Source organism: Poromitra crassiceps, assembly GCF_964638095.1.
Source record: "Poromitra crassiceps genome assembly, chromosome: 16".
Lineage (NCBI taxonomy): Eukaryota > Metazoa > Chordata > Actinopteri > Beryciformes > Melamphaidae > Poromitra > Poromitra crassiceps.
Window position 1 is genome coordinate 40,151,813 of NC_139645.1, and position 24,992 is coordinate 40,176,804.

The window sequence follows — 24,992 nt, forward strand, 5'->3', positions numbered from 1 at the left end:
TGATCATTTCATCTCAAACGCGATACAAAAAATAGGCTACTTTTTACCATCGTCATCGCTCTCTCCAAGTGGCACCCATTTCTCCTCCTCCGATTCATCTGTGTCAGACGGATCAGAACGCTGTGAAGGGGAGCCTTCGTCACCATGGCGCAACAACAAAAACGCCGGCGTCTTCCTCGCCATCGTCGCCATCCGAGAACGACTGGGTCGGACTCTGTTTCGACCACAGGCTCCATCCATAAATACTAAACTAGCGGGTTCCTTTTATCAGTTTGACTTGAAACAATGTCACAGGCTGGGAAAGTGTCTGATGTAATGTAAACACCCAAAACATGAAAGTACGTCCGAGTACGTCTTTGGCACAGAACGCCATTGTTAAAAGTACGTCCGGGTACGTCTTTGGCAGAGAATGAGTTAACACAGTGAATTTCCCTTGTGGACAATAAAGTACAACTTGACTTGAAATATCATTTAGCCATTTTGATTTAGCCACAAACGCACTGAAAACATTGCTTCTATTTCCATCATCATCATATCTCTCGATGTGACCGTCTTGTTGTGTTGTGTTTTATATGTTCATGAGAGGAAAACACATGTACGTGCTGTGCCTTTAATATCCAACGTATGAACGATGCACTATGTGTAGCCCCTCCCCCCGCCGCCGGTCCGCCGCAATAATGTCAGTAGCCTATTAAACCGGTCAGCGTTGCAAAAAAGGTTGGGACCACCTGGCGTAAACCTAACCCAGTTCTTTCCCTTGTCTAAACATAACCAACATTGATTTATTTGAGTTGAACGTTGGAAAGGCAGCCAGGCTTTCTAAGTAACCAGCGGTTTAGCTCAAATGGCTCATTAAAAAAACAGCACTCAGTCTTTTTTTCTTTTAATGACCACTGGGTCAGTACATCAAAGGACCTGTTTTAGTGACCCAGTGGTAATTAAAAGGAAAACATTTAGATTTTGAGAGCTAGAAACTAGCAAAGATTTGACCTTGCACTTGGGCGTAAGATATGGCCGCTAGTCTGACGTTAGCTCCCAAATGTTCCCGCCTCTTGGAGGGGAAAGTTGGTCAAAACTGATGTTAAGGCGGGACATCTGCTCATTTCTCCAATCACCTATCTCGGTTTTGTTTACATGTGTCGTGATTGGTCAAATACAATTGAACTTCCTTCCACAATCTCAAATTATAAATGTTAAAGTGCAAAGTAAAAGTCCTTTATAGTGACGTGTGTGTGTGTGTGTGTGTGTGTGTGTGTGTGTGTGTGTGTGTGTGTGTGTGTGTGCGTGTGCGTGCGTGCATGCGCGCGCGCGCGTGTGTGTGTGTGTGTGTGTGCATGTGACGTGTGTGTGGTGGTAATGAGGGAGATGCAAGCGCTGCCTTTTCACTTTCCTCGCCCAGTTGTATCCTGCCCGTCCCACCAGGGGATTGAACCAACGACCTTCTGGTCACAAGCTGGCAGGCCACCACTGCCCACATATGGATGATGATAATGATCATGAAAGATTATCCATCCTCATCAAGTTTGCTTTTGACAACAACAAAAAAATGCAGTGGAGAAAGCCTTGTTGTCCCCCAGATCCTCCAGTTTCTACTGTGGTAAGACCTGACCATGGCACCGCAGGTCCTCCAGTTTCTACTGTGGTAAGACCTGACCATGGCACCGCAGGTCCTCCAGTTTCTACTATGGTAAGACCTGACCATGGCACCCCAGGTCCCCAGTTTCTACTGTGGTAAGACCTGCCATGGCACCCCAGGTCCTCCAGTTTCTACTGTGGTAAGATCTGACCATGGCACCCCAGGTCCTCCAGTTTCTACTGTGGTAAGACCTGACCATGGCACCCCAGGTCCCCAGTTTCTACTGTGGTAAGACCTGACCATGGCACCACAGGTCCTCCAGTTTCTACTGTGGTAAGACCTGACATGGCACCCCAGGTCCTCCAGTTTCTACTGTGGTAAGACCTGACCATGGCACCCCAGGTCCTCCAGTTTCTACTGTGGTAAGACCTGCCATGGCACCCCAGGTCCTCCAGTTTCTACTGTGGTAAGATCTGACCATGGCACCCCAGGTCCTCCAGTTTCTACTGTGGTAAGACCTGACCATGGCACCCCAGGTCCCCAGTTTCTACTGTGGTAAGACCTGACCATGGCACCACAGGTCCTCCAGTTTCTACTGTGGTAAGACCTGCCATGGCACCCCAGGTCCTCCAGTTTCTACTGTGGTAAGACCTGACCATGGCACCCTAGGTCCTCCAGTTTCTACTGTGGTAAGACCTGACCATGGCACCCCAGGTCCTCCAGTTTCTACTGTGGTAAGATCTGACCATGGCACCCCAGGTCCTCCAGTTTCTACTGTGGTAAGACCTGACCATGGCACCCCAGGTCCCCAGTTTCTACTGTGGTAAGACCTGACCATGGCACCCTAGGTCCTCCAGTTTCTACTGTGGTAAGATCTGACCATGGCACCCCAGGTCCTCCAGTTTCTACTGTGGTAAGACCTGACCATGGCACCCCAGGTCCCCAGTTTCTACTGTGGTAAGACCTGACCATGGCACCACAGGTCCTCCAGTTTCTACTGTGGTAAGACCTGACCATGGCACCCCAGGTCCTCCAGTTTCTACTGTGGTAAGACCTGACCATGGCACTTTCATGCTGGTTATCATTTTCAGTATCTTATCTTTTAGCCAAGGTCATGTGTATTGTTCTTTGTCAGGACTTGATAACGAGCCCGCATGCTAAAGCTAACACTGGCTATTTTTCCTGCACATTTTCTTAAGAGATACATCTTTTTTGGCGAGGAATTCTCTATATTTGGATTTCCCTGTCACTGTCCAGACCTAAAGCACTGTTACTCCCATCAACACTTACGGCAGCAGAGAGGCTTATATCATAAAGAAACAAACAGGTTAATGTAAGACATATTAGTACTTTTTACTCAGTATATCTCAGTAGTGCCTTAAGTAGGCTACTACTGAGATAATGATATATTTTCTAGTTATTAGGGTTAGGGTTAGTTTCTCATGATCATCCAACTAAAACAAAATTCAACATAGATAGAGGACATTTTACTGTAGAGTATCTCCCTTGCATCATCATAAGCTGTACAACAGAACAGAAAATGAATCTCGTTCTCAATTTCAGACAAGTCACAAAGTAAACAAAGTCTATCTTCTTCAGGGGTAGCATTAAACCTACCAGTCTCCAGTGCCAAGGGCAGAGTTCCAGAACACACACAGACAGCACAACTGTGCACACAGGGACCTTTTCCGTCTGTCCAAATCAAACTTCACATAAAGGCTCTACACACTGTCTTTTATGAGACGATAGGTTCTTAGCTTTGTTTTATACCATAAATCAACAGACCATTTGTCTTTATACAAGAGACACATATTACTCATAGTCTCTCGAATATCACAAACTAACCTGTTATGAAAAATAAACGACAAATCATTCAAATAGAATAAGGATTTCAATTCAATTGCATGTCTTTATACTCTTTATACACTACCCCTCAGCTTTTAGGAGGTTGTTTCAAATGCGCCTTAGATTTTAGAATGCTTTTCTAGACGGCCGACCGGAGCGCACCACTGCGAGGGAAAGGGGTGCGCTGGATTTACAACACGAGACAAAACGAGAGCTGATGCTAAACGGAATGCGGCACGTTTTACAGCGTCTCAATTTGATCGTGATTCTCTTGTTTTCATGATTATGCGAAAGGCAAAAATCTTGATCACGAATCATGATTAATATGGGATGAATTGTGCAGCCCTTAGTTAGTGCAGAGAGGTCAGGACAGGAGGACTCTCCAGTCCAGCTATTCAGCTGTCATGCCGAAGCTTGTGACGGCACAAACATAAACAGGCGTTATGTAAGCCTCCTAAATCACATGTGACAGTGCTAACGTACCGCCGCGGGCCCTCACTCACTCTGGATCATTAGAGAGAGTGTGTGTGTGTGTGTGTGCGTGTGTGTGTGTGTGTGTGTGTGCGTGTGTGTGTGCGTGTGTGTGTGTGTGTGTGTGTGTGTGTGTGTGTGTGTGCGTGCGTGTGTGTGTGTGTGTGTGTGTGTGTGTGTGTGTGTGTGTGTGTGTGCGTGTGTGCGTGTGTGTGTGTGTGTGTGTGTGGGGGGGGGGGGGGGGGTATGGGGGGCGTCGTGCTTCACTGGATTTTATCCGTCAAAATGTTTATATAAATAACTTTTATTTAACTAGGGAGTCACGTTGAGATTAAAAACCTCTGACTTTTACAAGTGAGACCTATAGCCAAGGCAGGGTCAAATAGCAGCATCAGATCACATAACAGGACAACATCATCAGATTACAACACAGCAACAAATACATCAGAAACAGTGCATAAAAAAGGAAGCAATATTTAGTCGTGTGTTTGTTAATTGATGCAAGTGCAGCTAACAGCGACCACTTCCATTATCCTATATGCTTAAAATAATTTAAAATCAGGAACTGCAGGTCATTCCAGGACCAAGGGCCATAGTCGAACAGGCTTGCTTTGCCAAAACTCTGTTAAAACACTGGAGAAAATAATAATAATGAAAAAACACGTAAGGTCTGAAATGAGTATTGCACAGCTGTTTTTTTGGGGGGGAAATGTGATTTGGAGGAGCATGCAGAAAATGTGTTCAAAAGTAATCCAAAAGTAGCGTAAAGTAATCAGTTACATTGTGATACTTGGATTACATTACCGATTACAATTTTTAACAGGTAATTAGTAATTGTATCGGATTACATTTTTAAAGTAACCCTCCCAACCCTGGTTGTAGCCTACGCAAAGTGAGGGGTGACCATCCTAGCATGCTGTGTAAGGTACAGTGACGGGTCCTCAAGCTAGAATACCTGATATTCCTCTCAAGGCTGAGTGATGCAGGGGGTCCAGGTTGGAGCAGGTGGACGATGAAGCAAACCTAGTATAGTGAGTGATAGTACCATAATCAATCTGAGAAGAAGGCCAGCAGCTAAGCCAGTGGTCAGTCCTTTACAGTGCACCATGGCTCTTCTGATGGAGACTGTCGTCTCTCTCGTCTCTTCTGATGGAGACTCTCGTCTCTTCTGATGGAGACTCTCATCTCTCTCGTCTCTTCTGATGGAGACTCTCATCTCTTCTGGTCCAGAAAGGAGCAAAACATGTTTTGCTTTGACAGCTGCTGTTTGCTGGATTTGCCAGAGTACAGAGAGAGAGAGAGGGGGATGTTGTGGAAGGAGTCCAAGGCTGGATTTGAACTTGGCACATGGTGGGGTCATCTATCTATCTATCTATCTATCTATCTATCTATCTATCTATCTATCTATCTATCTATCTATCTATCTATCTATCTATCTATCTATCTATCTATCTATCTATCTATCTATCTATCCATCCATCTAAATAAAGGCAGAATGTCTGTCTGTCCCTCTGTCTGTCTCTCCTTCACATATCTCCCGAAACCGTTTGTCCAAGCGACTTCTGTACACATGCTGTAAACTGGGGGGGGGGGGGGGGGGGGTAATACCGCTATAGTCTACCTACCTTGTGCTAAAAAGAATCAGCATGACGATCAGGCAGATATGGCTCATAGACAATCGGGATCGGTGGCAAAAAAAAAAGGGATCTGCGCATCTCATGTCTTCTAAGGGCTCTGTAGTTTGTGCACTATTTTGGAGAAATACTTATTGTAAAGTGTCTGGTTGCTAGCTACTAGTCCTAAGGTTACTGTAGGCTACCACATGATAACTGTTGAGCCTGTTGAAAGATGAAAAATGTTCCTTACTGGGGCTTCCATAAACACCTCTTGGGGGGGGGGGGCAGATCAAATCAGATGTTTGGTGAAATATGGGAGGTAATTTGAGGTGGAACTGTTACTTGAATTATGGACATGGCAGATTCGCACGGGATTACGATCACAGACAACCTCCGCAATCATTACAAATGACCTAGCAGAGGTCCCCGGGCTCTTTTCACAGCAACATCTTGAGTCGGCAAAGCAGGAAGTAAAGCATGTGTAACCAATGACATTAACGAGGAGGGCCCCTGGCACTGTCTGGAACACCTAAACGGGATGGAACCATCATTAATGGTATTGGTTACAATACACTTCCTGCTTTTACCACCTCAAAACGGTTGCTGTGAGATGGGTCCATACTAGTGCCATGTGAATAAGGGCTTTAGCCAACTGAGTCAACACTAAGTTTGTTTATTCCCATTTGGATTTGGTCCAGCTGAGCTGTTTCCACTGTAGGGCCAAGCTGGGCTGATCAGGGCTTGGACATTGCACCCCCCCCTCCTTTCCCCCATGGCTATTGATTCAAATATAGATATGCGATCTGATTGGTCAAATTCACTTGTACTGATAGTTTCTCCATGGTTAAATGATGGATTAGCTTGCTTTGCTAACTCTTTTGGTCACCACAGAGCTAGTTAGCAATCATCCATTCCGTGCAACATTCTTATCTCTGATTATGTTTACTCGCCTCGTGCTGCTGTGAGTAGTACAAAGGCACAGCCTATTTTTATCCCCAACATACCATAATCACTCTGGGGTATTATCGCTGGCTTTATTCCCATTATGATACAGTTGTTGAGCTGGCCCTGGTCAGCCCTGCTGTGGAAAGTGTGAGACAAATTAAACGTTTATTTACAGACAACTAGCCTAACTATGATGCACAATCAGTCATAGAACAGAAGGATATAGCACAAACACCCAAGGAAAGACTTCCAAGAAAATGGCAACTTGATTTGAGATTGTCTATGTGATTATTAGTAATAATAATTAATCCATACTTTCCCATTCTTCAGCTCCATATGTTCATTAAATTACAACACTATGTGTATATTAGGGGTGCACCGATCGATCGGCACACAATCTGTATCGGCCGATTTTGACCTCAAATATGTGATCTGCTGCTGCAGATATTTCTTTATTGTCGCCGATCGCATAGCCGATCATGCTGCACGTGAGAAAGATGAGGCAGCCCATTTTCATGTCTTCAATGTCTATCGTTTAACTTTCATATTGTGCTCTAACGTTTATATCATTGTGTTGCAAAGCACACGCTTTGCTTTCGTCAGTGTACTCACCTCCACACAGCCACACACCACACCAGACTGTCAACACACCCCTTACGTCTTTGAATCACACAAATCAGCTGGTGATTAGAGCAGACTCAGCAGAGAGAAGTTACCTCCAGTCCTCCCGCATACTGAGGCATTTGCATGCTGTTAAGTCCGTGTGTATTAAAGTCCCAGATTGACACGGTGGTAGTCGGGGTAGTGCACGCGCACACACAGACAATTTCCACATCTAGCATTGATGTTCCCGCGGGCACTTTGAAGGAAGCGAAAGTGTGCTGCTGAGTATGTGGATGTGCGCTCCGTTCAGACGGACTTTCTTCCTTTCTTTGGACAGTTGAACATGTTCTAATCCCTTTCTTCCATGTGTGCGTATATGACCAACCAGTAAGTCATTATTATGTTAATATTCCTGTATTGCATTCCCTTTTGGTTTTAGATCGATCTACCTGCAATCATTGCAATAACGTTTGTTTAGGCGTGCACTTAGTGCGGTTTGATTGTCTGTTGCGCTAATTAATGCCACTACTCAGATGGAGTTTAGCTCGTGTGTAGCTCGTGATTCTGTTGTTTCTCCCGTCATGTAACCCTGTCACCATTATGTAGATCGCACTCATAGTGCTGCTAATTATAACACTGTAACTCGGCCTCGATGGGCGGGTCCTTTTGATGTTCGTTCGATGCGGATCCCAATGTATGACGGTTATTGTGCATAACCCCGGTTCTATGAGTGGGAGCTCTTTGGCTTTAGTCATGGTTCAAGACTGGTGTTTAAGAGTAACTGACTTACAGTTTACCTAATTATCATTTATATATTATTAGTTGTTAATTATCACTATAATTGGCCTATATAACAGCAAGCTTGGTTACTGACCTGTTTGTATATTTTATTGCCTCCTTTTTCCAGACCACACACAATCCTACTATTCCTGTCATAATGCTGTAAAGAGCCTATACTGCTGTACTGTACTGAACAGAACTGACAACTAAACGGTTGAACTCCCATCTGTCTCCTGCCTCGTGTTTTTACGGACACCCCAGGGCGAGCACTATCCGTCCTATTCCTGAATCAGCCATATTCAGAACCCCCTATTCTTCACCGTGTTTGATCCATATTTGCGTGTATCCTCCTAACGTTAATAGCTCCGGTTAGCTTTAGCCGCTTTAGCTTAATCGATAAAATAGTTAACTTGGGTCAAAGTTATTTTCCTTGTGTAACAGGGAAATCCCGGAAAATGGAGTATTTTTGTTGAGTGAACTGAACTGCATTGAACTGGTAACATGGAAATCCCGAAGTGGAATGATTTTTGTTCTTTTATAAACTGAACTGAGGGAACTGGACTACTACTAGCCATTTAGTTCAACACAGTCTTGTGCTCCAATTATCTCACACACAAAAAATCATGTTGGCGGTTTCCTTTAGCCTACAAAATATAAAATATTGATGTAGAAAAAAAAGAAAATGTGCTGCACTTTCAATTTGATGCATGAAATGTAGGCCTATATGTAAAATGGAAACTGCTATAGCTGCTTACAAAATAAATAAATAAATATATATATATATATATATATATATATATATATCGGTGATCGGTAATCGGTAATCGGTGATCGGTCGATGATCGGTTGGGCAGATATTTCTCATAGGTGATCGGCAATCGGTGATCGGTGGCAAAAAACGTGATCGGTGCACCCCTAGTGTATATCATTTTGGGCTCAGTGGAAATAAATAGACCTATTCTGTAATTTTATCTGTCTGGATTCCTTCAGCCAATCAGCGTAGCCAAATCCAGTCCTTCAGCCAATCATCGTCGGATCCAGTCAAAACCAAATCCACTCGGAAGAACGGCGAAAACGTCTTTTCTTGTTCTTGTTTAATTGTTGTTTTTGGATTTGCGTCTATTTCTGCAATATCTGCACTTACGGCCGTGTAAACTCTACCAACCTTAACATTACTGCCCGTGCCCGTTGCTTCGGGAGCCGCAGAGCCATGGGAGCAGCCATTACTGTTTCAACTACCAGGCAGGTCCCTGATTGGCCTGTGCACTTTGTAATTTCTGAAAAGGCCCGCCCCTGGCTGGAGGCCAGACGTTCCCTCAGAACCAAACAATGTGAGATCACGTGACCGGATGGTTTAGCAGCTACTTCTGACCCGTTCTTATGTCCTCCCTTCACTTCTCTCGTCCATGATCATTTAAGGTTACAGGAAGATCTGTTCTCTTGTCTGAGTGCTGTCAGCCCTGTATCTTACTATTGCTGCCTCATTCTGGTTAAGAATGTCAGTTAGATGCCTAAAACGTAACACGTAATTGTAGGTTGAAGACCAACACACACCCCAAAAGCAGCCGAGGCAGGAGACTTGATGGTAATGATAAGGTGGTTTTTGGACAGTCAGTAGTTGAAACAAAACGGAGTTGAATCAGCGAATCCCTCCTGGTTTTATTTTAAGAGCTGGGATGCCTTCAGAAGCTTCTTTGAGTCTGTGTTTTTTGTCTTATTACCTTATGTCTTTCAGCAGGATATTAAAGAATAAATGTGTACATGTATTTGGCTGAAATTTGACGGACAGATGTAGCATATTATGTGTTTTCAGGATCAAGAAATCGCTTGAACTGTACGTCAATGATTTGGGTGTAACATAAAGTTGGAGAAGTTTTAGGCACACATTTTGATAATCTTCTGTGTTAAACTACGCCTAACCTTTACAACCTCCACACCCTCTCTCCCCTACCTTCTCCAGGGAACATCATCGGCTCTGGGATCTTCATCTCTCCCAAAGGGGTGCTAGAACATGCGGGCTCGGTGGGGCTGTCGCTCATCGTGTGGGTGCTGGGAGGGGGGATCTGCGCCCTGGGGTCCATGTGCTACGCCGAGCTGGGCGTCACCATCCCCAAGTCTGGAGGAGACTACTCCTACGTGACGGAGATCTTTGGAGGGCTGGTGGGGTGAGTAGTTGTCATATTTCAACACGTCTGGTGGTAGGGCTGTGAATCTTCACTGACCTCACGATTCGATTCGATTACGATTCAGAGGGCTACGATTCGATTCGATTACGATTATTGATGCATCTCGATGCATCTCGATGCATCTTAAATCGATGCATCACTTTTTTTCCCCAATACATGATTTATTTAAAAGTGCATTTGGAATTGCATTGTATTATGATCCATAATTAAAATAAACAACTGCATGCACTTCCATTATATTTTATTTGATTATTATTATTATTATTATTTTTTTTTACATTTTAGATTTTTGACATTTGTGAATCGATGCAGAATCGTGCACGTCCTCATCGCGATGCATCTTATAATCGATTATTTTTGACACCCCTATCTGGTGGTGTACAGTTTTGGATGCTGGTCTGTCTTTAATTAGCTCAGCCACGGGCTGGCCTGCATTAGCTACTATAGCCCCTGTTAGCACTAGCACTGATCAACCATGGATTGTTGTGAGAAGTGGAAAGAAGAGTTTTGCTCCTCCACCACTGATGTCCCTACAGCTGGTAAACAGATTTCAACCGCTATTGGGTAGCCCTGTATCGACTGCCGATATGGATATTGGACTGGCCCATCGGCTATCCGACAACCTAGGTAGCCCCAAAGCTAGGAGGCTATCAAGAGCTAGCAGGCCACAGCCTCAAAGGCTATCAAGAGCTAGCAGGCCGCAGCCCCCTATAACATCCTTGCTCATCGGAGACTCGGATATTAAACACATTGGGAATAAAAACAATACCGCTACACTCTGTTTCCCTGATGAGATGATCTGTGACATAACAGAGAAAATTCCTGAAATCCTGTCTACTCACAGCTCCCTAAACAAGATTACCCTGCATATCGGAGCCAACGACATTCTGAAACAGCAATCAGAAACACTAAAACGTGACTTCCTGGACCTACTGAAGCTCCTAGCCTCACTCAATATTGAGGCATTTATCAGTGGTCCCCTGCCCCCCAATGGATACAAAGTCAATAAGTTCACCAGGTCCCTAAGCCTAAGCACGTGGCTTTCAAATGTCTGCCCTCAGTATAATGTGAATTATATTGACAACTTCAATCTCTTCTGGGATCGAAGCCATCTCTACAATCGTAATGGTCGACTCAACAGGGATGGCACAAGGCTGTTCACTGCCAATCTTATCTTCAACATCAATCACCCAACATCTGATTACTCCACGGCCAGGAATGAGCCCCCCATCCTCTCCACTATCTCCAACCCTCGCCGCGAGGTCACATTGCCAGTGGACACGTCTCATCAACAACAATCCCTGTTGCCACAACTCGAGGCCAGCCGACTAGACGAAATATCCTCTGCCATGCAGGCGATATCAGCCCATCCCCTCCCCCCCTTCGGAGCCTCTACTCCCCCCCGCCAACTCCCAGCTCATCAACAACCAACCATGACGTCCTTCCGGGATGAAGTGGAGGACGCTGCCCCCCCCCTCCTCCTCTCCTGCCCTCTGCTCTATCTTATCCCATCCCCCCCCCCTTCGCGGCCCCTACACCCCTCCACGACCTCCCAGTTCATCAACTACCAACCATGACGTCTTCCTTACAGGAAGCGGTGGACGCTGCCTCCTCCCCCTCCTCTCCTCCTCTCTGCTTCCAGGATGAAGTGGGGGGCACTGCCCCCCCCCCCTCCCCCTCGCCTACGTCTTCCTTACAGGAAGCGGAGGACGCTGCCCCCTTCCCCTCCTCTCCTCCTCTCTGCTTCCAGGATGAAGTGGAGGGCACTGCCCCCCCCTCCCCCTCGCCTCTTCTCTCCCCCCTCCCCTTCCGGGCCTCTACACCCTCTGCGAACTCCCAGTTCACCAACAACCAACCATGACATCTTCCTTCCAGGATGAAGCGGAGGAAGCTGCCCTTTCCTCTACCTCTTTGCTCCTCCACCTCTCCCCACCCCCCTCCCCCATTCCATTCTCCAGCAGGATGAACGAACTGATAAGCTTTGGACTGTCTATGATCCCCCAGTCCCCTTGTCCATCTAATCCCCCTCGTTCTACCCTCCCAACCCTGAACCTGGCCCCTCGACCGTCCCCTCCCTCACATGCCCTCCAGCCCTCTCCCATACTGCCATGCCCCACGCCCCCCCGACCTACCCCCGACCCACCACTCCTGACCCCGAACCTAGCCCCCCCACAGCCCTCTTCCTTACATCCCCCTCAACCTACCTGCTCCCCGCCCCCCCTACCCTCCTTCTCTCTGCCATCCCCCACACCCCCTCGACACACCCCCGACCCACCACTGCCGACCCCGAACCTGGCCCCCCGACCGTCCCCTCCCTCACATGCCCTCCAGCCCTCCCCCATACTGCCATGCCCCACGCCCCCCCGACCCACCCCCGACCCAGCACTCCCGACCCCGAACCTGGCCCCCCCACAGTCCCCTCCCTCACATCCCCCTCAACCTACCTGCTCCCCGCCCCCCCCCCACCCACCCTCTCTCCACCATCCCCCACACCCCCTCGACCCAGTCAGGGGTGTCGGGGGTGGGTTCGACCAACCCCCGACCCACCGACCCCGAGTCGGCAGAGCCGGCTGTGGTTGCAGTCCCTCAAGAGTCGACGCGCCCCACCCCCGTCCGTCCAAGACCCCCCCCAATCTGCCCCCCCCTCTGTGGTCCAAGTGCCCAAGCGTCGACCAGCCCGACGCCAGACCCCTCCATCCCGGCCTGTCCCCATAGAAACAAGGTCCCACAGCCTTATAAAGGAACTGCGCCAGCCCACACTAGAAGTGCAACTGGCTGCGATAAACCACTATTGGTCTATCGATCCAATGCTTCGATACCAGTCTTGATTTCATACAGACGTAATACTTTCCCCCCAACACGATCTGTTTCTAAATCAGACTTAATCTCCATTCCCCTTGTGAAGCAAACGATAGAAGTTCCAGGCTCTAAAAATATTAAAGCCGCACTCCTTAATGTTAGGTTGCTGTCAAATAAATCTCTCCTCATCAGTGATCTGATTACCAGTCATAATCTGGATTTAATGTTCCTCACCGAAACCTGGCTCGATATGAACAACAGAGTGGCTGTTCTGTCCGAATCAGCACCGCCTAATTATAGCTTCATTGACACTCCCAGAGCTGATAAGAGGGGGGGGGGGGGGAGTAGCGATTGTCTTTTCTGATATGTTTCAATGTAAGCAGGTAACATTTGGAGACTTTCCATCGTTTGAATACGTTGCTGCTATTCTGAAATGCTCAACCACTGTGTTACTGCTGAATATCTATAGACCACCAAAATACTCAGCCAGCTTTCTCGTTGAATTTGCTGATCTACTCTCCTTAATCTTCATGGAACATGATTGTATATCTATTGCTGGGGATTTCAATATTCATATTGATAACCCGACGGATAATTTTGCCAAAGAACTGAATATCTTACTTGATACTTTTGATCTGTCTCAACATGTTTCAGGGCCTACTCACAACCGAGGCCATACCTTGGATTTAGTTATTACTAGAGGCTTCAAGTCCTCTTCTGTGTCGACTATTGATGTTGCGTTGTCTGACCATCTTTGCATCTTTTTCGAAATGGAAATCTCCCCTGAGATCATTAATAGGTCACAAACCGTTAAAAGACGAGACATTAATGCAGGCACCAGCGCGCTGTTTATGGAGAGATTTTCTTTATCTCCTCCCACATCAGCTTCTGTCAATGAGATTCTTGATAACTTCAATTCAACAATTCTGAATACTATTGATAGTGTGGCGCCTGTTAGGTTAAAATTGCTGTCTGGCAAAATTAAAGCACCCTGGCGAAATTCTGCATCCGTTAGATGCAAAAAGAAGGATTGCAGGAAAGCTGAGCGTAAATGGCGGAAAACTAATCTTCACATTCACTATGATATTTACAAAGAAAGTCTTCACTCCTACAACCTCGAACTGAAAAGGTCGAGACAATCGTTCTTTTCTGAGATAATTAACAAAAATGTGAACAATGCACGCACTCTATTTGCCACAGTTGATAGACTGACTAATCCGCCTCTCTGTGTAGCACCTGAATTCCTCTCTACTGTCAAATGTAATGAGTTTGCTGCCTTTTTTACGGATAAAATTATTAATATCAGGCAGGCTATTAGTGGCTCCACACCAAGAAATGCTGTGACATCATCCTACCCGCAGATCCCTAGTTCGATAAATTTGTCCCAGTTCAGCGTTATCGACCACGACATCTTAGAGGAAACTGTGCAAGGCCTTAAATCATCTTCGTGCTGTCTCGATACCCTTCCAACAAGCTTTTTTAAAAGCGTTTATAACTGTCTGTCGTCGGACCTATTGCAAATAGTTAATAGATCCCTTGTGACCGGCACTTTTCCTGAGTCCCTGAAAACTGCAGTTATTAAACCCCTACTAAAAAAGCGTAGCCTTGATGCATCGGTAATCAGTAACTACAGACCAATATCTAATCTCCCGTTTATAGCCAAAATAATTGAAAAGGTTGTTTACCTACAACTCAATAGATTCCTAACCTCAAATGATCTCCTAGATAAACTCCAATCAGGCTTTCACCCCCACTGAAACCGTGCTTACTAAAGTCATAAATGACATCAGAATGAACACAGACTCAGGCAAAAATTCGATTCTAGTGCTACTGGATCTTAGCGCTGCATTTGACACTATTGACCACTCAATTTTATTGGACAGACTGGAAAACTGGGTTGGGCTATCGGGTACGGTCCTCCAGTGGTTCAAGTCCTATCTTCAAGACAGGAAGTACTTCGTCTCCATTGGCAATTACACATCTGACCTAACTAGGATGACTTGTGGGGTGCCTCAAGGATCCATTATGGGGCCCGTTCTCTTCAACCTTTATATGCTCCCTCTAGGCCTAATTATGCAAAAAAACAAAGTAGCCTATCATAACTATGCAGACGACACTCAGCTGTATATAACTCTTTCCTCAGCTGACTATGCCCCCATAGAATCATTGTGCCAGTGCATTGATCAAATAAATAACTGGATGTGCCAGAATTTCTTACAGCTAAACAAAGACAAAACTGAGGTGATCGTGTTTGGCCCCAAAGAACAAAGGCTTAAAATCACTGTACGCCTTGAGTCTCTATCCCTGAAGCCTAAGGATCAAGTCAAAAATCTTGGAGTTATTATTGATTCCGATCTCAATTTTAACTCCCACATTAAGTCAATTAGAAAATCTGCTTTTTATCATCTTAAAAATATAGCAAGAATTAGGGGATACATGTCCAGACAGGATCTAGAAAAACTAATTCACGCCTTCATTTATAATAGGTTAGACTACTGCAATAGCCTTTTTTCTGGTCTCTCCAAAAAAGAACTTAGGCAACTTCAACTTATTCAGAATGCTGCTGCTAGAGTTCTAACGAAGACTAAGAAAGCTGATCATATCACTCCAGTTCTTAAGGCCTTACACTGGTTGCCAGTGTGTCAGAGAATAGATTTTAAAATACTGTTATTAGTCTATAAATCACTTAACGGCCTAGGCCCAAAATACATAGCTGAATTGCTCCCACGCTACGAACCGTCTAGAACTGTTAGGTCAACAGGGTCCAGCTTATTAACTGTCCCTAGGATCAAATCAAATCACGGGAAGGCTGCATTTACTCACTATGCTTCTGCTAGCTGGAACAAATTGCCTGAAGACCTCAGATCTGCCCCAACCTTACTTACTTTTAAAAATAGACTAAAGACTTTTATGTTTACCGTCGCTTTTAACTGCTGACAGCTACTATGCAAACCCAATGAGTCCTCTATAAGTTTGAGCTCTTTCTGCAACTGCTGCGCCTGTTGCTTATTGCACTTTTTATACTCTTTTTTTTTAAGTTTTGTTGTGATGCTTTTAAATCTTTTATTTTTATTTTACTCTCTTCTTTTCTTTTCTTTTCCTGTCAACCATTTTATGTGAAGCACTTTGAATTGCCTCTGTGTATGAAATGTGCTATACAAATAAACTTGACTTGACTTGACTTTAACACAATATACAGTATGTTCATAACAACATGATACAACATGTCACACTGTTGTCATGTGAAAACCTCGTCACTTCAATTTTACGTCATTTACATGGTCCTCTGTGGGACCTTCTGGGCTTATGAATCTCAGGTTCTCACCTCTTGGTGTGGACCTTGTTATACAGCAGTCCAGATGCAGATGTATGCAGGGAGAATGGTTCAGTTTCGCCGGACTCTTCATCTGGAACCAATCAGCTGTGAATGTGTTGTGAAGCTCATGTGGTCATGTGATATGTAAAGTGACCCTGGAGCAGCACTGTTAGTCTGAGAGAGTCAAAGAGGCCCTCCTCTGCTGTGGGACGGATCACTCCTTTCACTTCTTCTGTCTCCTTTCATTCATTCATTTGCACAAATAGAGGGGAAACGGAAAGAGCAAACATTTGTGCATCAAAACGCCAAAGAGCCTAATCAGAGCCTTTCACGTCAAACCAAGCAAAGTGAAGAGAGCAGTCCTGCTTTGAACACAGTTGATATCGTCGTCTTAACATCCATCTAGTTGATTTAACTTTTGAATCACCCCGAGCCGCCACAGGCAGAGAGAAACCTAAAGCTGGGCCAAAAGCTCCTGGCTGTAGCTCTCTGGCTCTCTGGCTCTCTGGCTCTCTGGCTTAATTGCGGCTATTGACTGGAGCCTTTTTTGGCTACAAGTGAGCGACTTTTTTCCAGCTCATTGTAAATGTTTTGCGGTGAGACACGCCGAGATCCAGGATGTTCTTGTCTTCTCATGTCTCCTCTCCTCTTCTGGTGGTGAAAAGGGTTTGTCTGAAATGATGTTCGGACCACAATCAAACAAGCACGGAAGTCTTAGATCATCAATGAAGTTGTAGCAGCCAGTCAGCCAACAGCAAACAGCAAAACAGCAAAAATGGCATCCAGGACTAGGTCATTTCAATGATTGTAACATGAAATTACACAATACGGTAATATCGCTAGGTGCATGGTGGCGATGTTGCCTCAGAGCAAGAAGGAACCTGGGTTTGATTCCCACCTAGGATGCTGTGGCCCCCAGGGCATGCCCCCTTACCGCATGCCCTCAGTGCCTATAGTGCCCAGGTGAGGTATCTTGTGAAAAGGGCCTTTCTGTACACTGCTCATCGCTGCCCCCAAGAGGAAAGACAAACCTGGATGGGATAAATGCAGAGACTATTTCACCGGCCACCGTCAGCATGAGTGTGTGTGTGTGGCTGGCACGTGTTGTACAATGGGTGTCATGTGAGACTGGTTTGTCCGTCCGGTTCTTCTAAATTAAGTCCTGTAAAACGACCACAATGGCTTCCATTCCATTGACACAGATAAGGAATGTGGTCCTCTTTCAGGCACCATTTTTCGAACAGCTTCCACTTGTTCTGAATAGTAGGAGACCGACCGCGGACAGATTCAGCCACTCAGGGGCCACGCCCACAGTGCCAGGCTCTCTCAGAGGCCACGCCCACAGTGACAGGCTCTCTCAGAGGCCACGCCCACAGTGCCAGGCTCTCTGAGAGGCCACGCCCACAGTGACATGCTCTCTCAGAGGCCACGCCCACAGTGGCATGCTCTCTCAGGGGACACGCCCACAATGCCAGGCTCTCTCAGGGGCCACGCCCACAGTGCCAGGCTCTCTCAGGGGCCACGCCCACAGAGCCAGGCTCTCTCAGGGGCCATGCCCACAGTGCCAGGCTCTCTCAGGGGCCACGCCCACAGTGACAGGCTCTCTCAGAGGCCATGCCCACAGTGACAGGCTCTCTCAGAGGCCACACCCACAGTGACAGGCTCTCTCAGGGGCCATGCCCACAGTGACAGGCTCTCTCAGAGGCCACGCCCACAGTGCCAGGCTCTCTCAGAGGCCACGCCCACAGTGACAGGCTCTCTCAGAGGCCACGCCCACAGTGCCATGCTCTCTCAGGGGCCACGCCCACAGTGCCAGGCTCTCTCAGGGGCCACGCCCACAGTGACAGGCTCTCTCAGGGGCCACGCCCACAGTGCCAGGCTCTCTCAGGGGCCATGCCCACAGTGCCAGGCTCTCTCAGGGGCCACGCCCACAGTGTCAGAGAGATGTGTGAGAGATCATGTGGAAATAAATCAGTATAGTTTTTCGGTGGACTTTAATGTGTTTGAATTGTCAGCTTCATGTGGATGTGTCATTAAAGGGCTAATAATTTGTCACATATTAACCCTTGGCGTCTTGCCCTACATATGAACCCTTGGCGTCTTGCCCCTACATATGAACCCTTGGTGTCTTGTCTCTGTAGCTTCCTGCTGCTATGGAGTGCTGTCCTCATCATGTATCCCACCACGCTGGCCGTCATCGCCCTCACCTTCTCCAACTACGTCCTGCAGCCGGCCTTCCAGAACTGCGTGCCTCCATACATGGCCACCAGACTGCTCTCCACCGTCTGTATCTGTGAGTCCCACACAGTCTCACTCATTTTAACCCAGTTTTAACACCTTTCACTGGTAGTCTGGTAGTCTGGTAGTCTTCTCTGATTTTGTCTCCAATTTGTCACTTAGGTTGAGAACATCTTCGTTAAAATTGGTTAAGTGGTGTGGTCACGGTGGCGGTGTCTGTGGCGGTGTCAGTCCCGATTATGATCTCATCAGTGATGTCATCAGTGACGTCACTCGAGCAACTGTGATTGCACAACTTTGATGTCACTTAGGCAGTTGTGATGTCATCAGTGATGTCACTCGAGCAACTGTGATGTAGTATAAGCCGATGGCGCACAGTTGCATGATGGCGCCTAAGTGGGTGGGCGGTGTCTGTCTCTCTGTCTGTCTGTCAGTCACAATTTTGGGAGGCTGCGGAGCGGGCGATTTCCATAACTGCAGCCATGGCGCATCATCTCCAGAGTCTCCACGCTACGCGCTTTATTTTTGTACTTTGTCTTGTTTCATGTGTACAAATGTGCTCTCTTTATGTTTATGAATATGATGATTTTAGTGGTTTTGTATTCTGCGTCGTTTCCAGGACACTTTACTGCAAGCATGAATTAATGAAGTCAAGTCAAGCCAGCACAAACAAACCACTAACCATCTCCTGGGGTGGTGCTTTGTTTTAGAGGGGTCAGAGTTCATTTGGCACGTTCACATTATGGACAAAGAAATGGCTGAGTCAGGACTGAGTCCACTGGAACGACTGCACTGTAGCTGCTCCCCATACTGTAGGCCATATTGTTTTTCGGATGATGGCGAAGGCTGGAGGCACCCTCTCTGCCTGTGATTGGCCTAGCGTCAAACGTTCATCCAATCACATTCGCTTGGCTATCCTGCGTCTATTTCTACAGTCTGTGGTCAGACAGACAGCAGTTTCGCTTGCTAGCATGCATGAAAGACTGTGTGTGTTTATGTTTTTGATATAGTCTGGTCTCTGATTTATAATGCTGCCGCTACTCTTGGCAGTGCACGTATGTAGCCTACAGATAAATAAAAAAGAAAAGATAAAAGATTAATGAGATTGATCAAGGGTTATATAAAAACAGTGTCAATGCCCATTTACTCATTCTAACACAAGAGTGACATGCATTTGAATTGAAATATATATCAGTATGTGGTGTTTGCCCAGCCCTTCATTGGGAAATGCAGCTTTATGGAGTGGGATCATGTGGACATGGTCTTCAGAAACTTTGATGAGATTGACAGTAAGTAAACATTGTTTCAGATACATGGTGTAGTTATGGAAAAGTGTGTGTGAGTTTGGAAGAGGAGTGCACCACTAGGTGGAGACATGCATCCATAGCAGTGTTGATTTCGTCGACGAAAACTACCGTATGAGGAAAAATGTTAGTCGACTCGACGACTACCTATTTTCACTGGTGAAAACTAGACTAAATGTTAGGGAGGGATGAATTGGGAAGAGATCCAATCAGAAGAGAAGAAGTTAAACATCTGTGTCTGTATTGCACATTCAAACCTTAAAACAATTCCAGAATAACAGATTAATATATCTTTACAATAAGTTTGGAAATTCTAATGAATAGTTACGGTTTTCTTTGACTAAGATGAGATGAAAATACTTAGACACTTAATCGACGAAAACTTGACTAAATAAAATCAGGATGAGGTTGACTAAATTTGATAAGAGCTTAAGAGAAAGTGGATTATAGCTCACTCAGATAAACATGTGAATGTTGTGTGATATGTGAAGGTTGTTGGTTCAATCCCAGCCTCAGGCAATTTCTTAAAAAGTACTCTCATTATAAGCTGCAGCAGTGATCCTTCTTTATCATCACCAGTAGTTTGAACACTGATAGAAATAAGCGGATTAAGGAGACTAGTCAGTCTAGCTAAACTCACTTGTACAAATCTCACCTGTCTCACTCTTAATGCTCTGTGTTATTGTCAGTGTAAATACAGTGTGTAGAAATCAGAAGCTTAACTCCCAACAGCTCATAGCTCAGTTCTCTGAGCGGCTGTGTCACTGTCTCTGTCTGATAAGTATACTGTTGGTTCGATTCCCGATGGAGGAGACATATTACAGCACTGCCCTGTCTTTAACATCACCAGGTGATATCATGGTTCATCCCTTCTGCAGGTGACATCATGCTTCATCCCTGCTGCAGGTGATATCATGGTACATCCCTTCTGCAGGTGACATCGTACATCCCTGCTGCAGGTGACATCATGGTTCATCCCTGCTGCAGGTGACATCATGGTTCATCCCTGCTGCAGGTGACATCATGGTGCATCCCTGCTGCAGGTGACATCATGGTGCATCCCTGCTGCAGGTGACATCATGGTTCATCCCTGCTGCAGGTGACATCATGGTTCATCCCTGCTGCAGGTGATATCATGGTTCATCCATGCTGCAGGTGACATCATGGTGCATCCCTGCTGCAGGTGATATCATGGTACATCCCTGCTGCAGGTGATATCATGGTACGTCCCTGCTGCAGGTGATATCATGGTACATCCCTGCTGCAGGTGATATCATGGTACGTCCTTGCTGCAGGTGATATCATGGTACGTCCCTGCTGCAGGTGATATCATGGTGCATCCCTGCTGCAGGTGATATCATGGTACGTCCCTGCTGCAGGTGATATCATGGTGCATCCCTGCTGCAGGTGACATCATGGTACATCCCTGCTGCAGGTGATATCATGGTGCATCCCTGCTGCAGGTGACATCATGGTGCATCTCTGCTGCAGGTGATATCATGGTTCATCCCTGCTGCAGGTGACATCATGGTTCATCCCTGCTGCAGGTGATATCATGATGCATCCCTGCTGCAGGTGATATCATGGTTCATCCCTGCTGCAGGTGATATCATGGTTCATCCCTGCTGCAGGTGACATCATGGTGCATCCCTGCTGCAGGTGACATCATGGTTCATCCCTGCTGCAGGTGACATCATGGTGCATCCCTGCTGCAGGTGACATCATGGTTCATCCCTGCTGCAGGTGACATCATGGTGCATCCCTGCTGCAGGTGATATCATGGTTCATCCCTGCTGCAGGTGACATCATGGTGCATCCCTGCTGCAGGTGATATCATGGTGCATCCCTGCTGCAGGTGATATCATGGTACATCCCTTCTGCAGGTGACATCATGGTTCGTCCCTGCTGCAGGTGATATCATGGTGCATCCCTGCTGCAGGTGATATCATGGTGCGTCCCTGCTGCAGTTGACATCATGGTTCATCCCTGCTGCAGGTGACATCATGGTGCATCCCTGCTGCAGTTGATATCATGGTTCATCCCTGCTGCAGGTGACATCATGGTTCATCCCTGCTGCAGGTGACATCATGGTTCATCCCTGCTGCAGGTGATATCATGGTTCATCCCTGCTGCAGGTGCCATCATGGTGCATCCCTGCTGCAGGTGATATCATGGTGCATCCCTGCTGCAGGTGACATCATGGTTCATCCCTGCTGCAGGTGATATCATGGTGCATCCCTGCTGCAGGTGACATCATGGTTCATCCCTGCTGCAGGTGATATCATGGTGCGTCCCTGCTGCAGGTGACATCATGGTTCATCCCTGCTGCAGGTGATATCATGGTGCATCCCTGCTGCAGGTGATATCATGGTGCGTCCCTGCTGCAGGTGATATCATGGTGCATCCCTGCTGCAGGTGATATCATGGTGCGTCCCTGCTGCAGGTGATATCATGGTGCGTCCCTGCTGCAGGTGACATCATGGTTCGTCCCTGCTGCAGGTGATATCATGGTGCATCCCTGCTGCAGGTGATATCATGGTGCGTCCCTGCTGCAGGTGACATCATGGTTCATCCCTGCTGCAGGTGATATCATGGTGCATCCCTGCTGCAGGTGACATCATGGTTCATCCCTGCTGCAGGTGATATCATGGTGCATCCCTGCTGCAGGTGACATCATGGTTCATCCCTGCTGCAGGTGATATCATGGTGCATCCCTGCTGCAGGTGATATCATGGTACGTCCCTGCTGCAGGTGACATCATGGTGCGTCCCTATTGCAGGTGATATCATGGTACATCCCTGCTGCAGGTGATATCATGGTGCGTCCCTACTGCAGGTGACATCATGGTGCGTCCCTGCTGCAGGTGATATGGTGTGACCGTACAGACCTGGATGAGATGAGTTGTGTTTTGATGATGTGTCGGACTAACAGCTGACAGTTGACTCCAGCGAGGAGACATGTGTTTACGATGAGAGAACTTAGGAAGCCTGGTCTCAGTTGAACTCTTTGGTATAAAAGAAGATGATAATAATTCAAGGAAAGTTACAACACTAATGGATGATTTCTGTAAACAAGCCCAGTAACCATTAACTGATCAGTTATAGGGCCAACGGTCTAACCTTGACCAGGATCAAAGACTTCTAATCTAAATGACACAAAGACACTACTGATACAGATGGATCAGTAGATAATCAGTCTGGATGTCAATAGACAATAGTTAGTGTCTCTCTCAGATAGGCTACGTCACTATTTACAGCTTTTCATGAAACAGTCAAACACCTGGGGAACTTCCCCCTGTGATGAGGCTTTATAACTGCGTCATTACCATGGATACAGTGTAGCCAGGAAATATAAAATAACAGCATATGAATATGCAAATAACACAAATACCTTCATAAAATGCGTGACAATATTTTTCTATTGGACACAGTAACCATTTAAAGCTAAAATGATTAATGTAACATGCAAGAGAGGCATAATGTTACGTGTGTGTGTGTGTGTGTGTGTGTGTGTGTGTGTGTGTGTGTGTGTGTGTGTGTGTGTGTGTGTGTGTGTGTGTGTGTGTGTGTGCGTGTGTGTGCGTGCGCGTGTGTCTGTGTGTAGTTGTCAGTGTCAGCCTACATAATGGTGCCAGCCTTTGTAGCCACCGCTAATGAGCGGGCGTGTCCTGGCCATTGTGCATTGTTTTGACAGCGGTTACCATGACGACACCCCGTCACTGAACACCATGGAAACAGGAAGGGGCAGGACACCTTGCAAATCAGTGAGGGAGGATCCCATTGGCCATTTGGCATCTTCATTGACTGTTTTTAAATGTTTTTTTTTAGATTTTAGATTTTTTTATTGACATAATATTATTGCCCAGCTTTAGTTCAGGCCAGTTGAGGTCAGACTTCTGGAGCTCGTAGCCTAATATCTGTCATTGTGCCAAATGTCTCTGTGATGTACCAACTCAGGAGTTTGTGCCAACATGGCAGAAAAGTGAATAATAAGCCAGCAGAAAAACAAGTGTTTGGTGTTTGGACCCTGAGACAACAGTGATCAGTTGCTGCACAGTCAATATGGAGGAACTGAACCACAAAGTCAGATTCTGCTGCTGTAGCTTTGAACAAACCATAACAAGTCATCATCACAATCTGATAGTAATTAGGCCTGACATTTTAAAATGACTGCATGTGATTAGCATGAAGTGGGCATGTCTGTAAAGGGGAGACGTGTGGGTCCCAATAGAAGCCATTCTCATTCAGATATCTTGAGGTCAGAGGTCAAGTCACCCCTTTGAAAATGTCCATGCCGGTTTTTCCCCCTCGAGTACTTTAGCCTGAATGTGGAGCGTAGTTTACTGTAGCCCCCTTCCCGACAAGCTAGCTGCTAGCATGATATAGTTGCTACAATGGATGCCTTAGGTCTTCTAGTCTCATATGATACACATCTTCACTAGCCCCGGTCAAATCACTAGTGGATACAGCACCCCAAAAAATATTAATAAATAAAAAATACAAAAGATTTATTTGACGGGGTTCCGCGGACCCCACTTTAAGAACCCCTGGCCTAAGCAAAGGGAATTGGCATTGGAAGTCGATTTACTATAAAGTGATTTTTGTAAAAAAACAAACAAAACAAACAAAAAAACAGACATGTTCCTGGTTGGAGTGTTTGGATGCTGGAACAGCCAGTCAGGTGACAGGATTAACTGGTTGTTCTGGACCCTTGCCAGGCCAACTAAACTGTTTTTAGTTTAGCGCTCTGAATGTAAGTCAGTCTAGATATGTGCTCAGCTCACACACACAAACACACACACGCTATCTCCCTCCCCTATGAATGTACTCAATGAGAGTCCAGAACACATCCAGTCACATTACCAACGGTGTGTGTGTGTGTGTGTGTGTGTGTGTGTGTGTGTGTGTGTGTGTACAGTGTGTGTGTGTGTGTGTGTGTGTGTGTGTGTGTGTGTGTGTGTGTGTGTGTGTGTGTGTGTGTGTGTGTGTGTGTGTGTGTGTGTGTGTGAGCCGGTCGGGACCAGTTAACGCCTGGCTGTTCTAAGAACTTCTAAGAATAGGAGCCTGGTCAGTCATGTGTCCGTGTCAGGACATTTCAGTAGCACTGCTCTCATCACATCACCACACATTAACATATTCATATGAATATATTCATTCATATATTCATATTAATAACTGCCAAAAGACCCAAATGCCAATCTGCAAAAAGTACATGAATGCATTTCAATCACGAGAGACAAGTACTAAGTACAGTAGTGGGGCAGTTAATGGTGTGTGTGTGTGTGTGTGGGGGGGGGGGGGGTGATAACGGCAG

The 24,992-nt window shown here is 46.3% G+C and overlaps 1 pseudogene across 1 annotated transcript in view; it reads left to right on the forward strand.

Moving 5' to 3' along the window:
- LOC310791642 (asc-type amino acid transporter 1-like) overlaps positions 1-24,992 on the forward strand; it is a 557,867-nt pseudogene that overhangs the window by 37,043 nt on the left and 495,832 nt on the right. The window contains exons 5-6 of the transcript in view: positions 9,797-10,001; positions 18,279-18,430. The product of the transcript in view is annotated as an asc-type amino acid transporter 1-like (transcript). The remainder of the gene's footprint in view (positions 1-9,796; positions 10,002-18,278; positions 18,431-24,992) is intronic.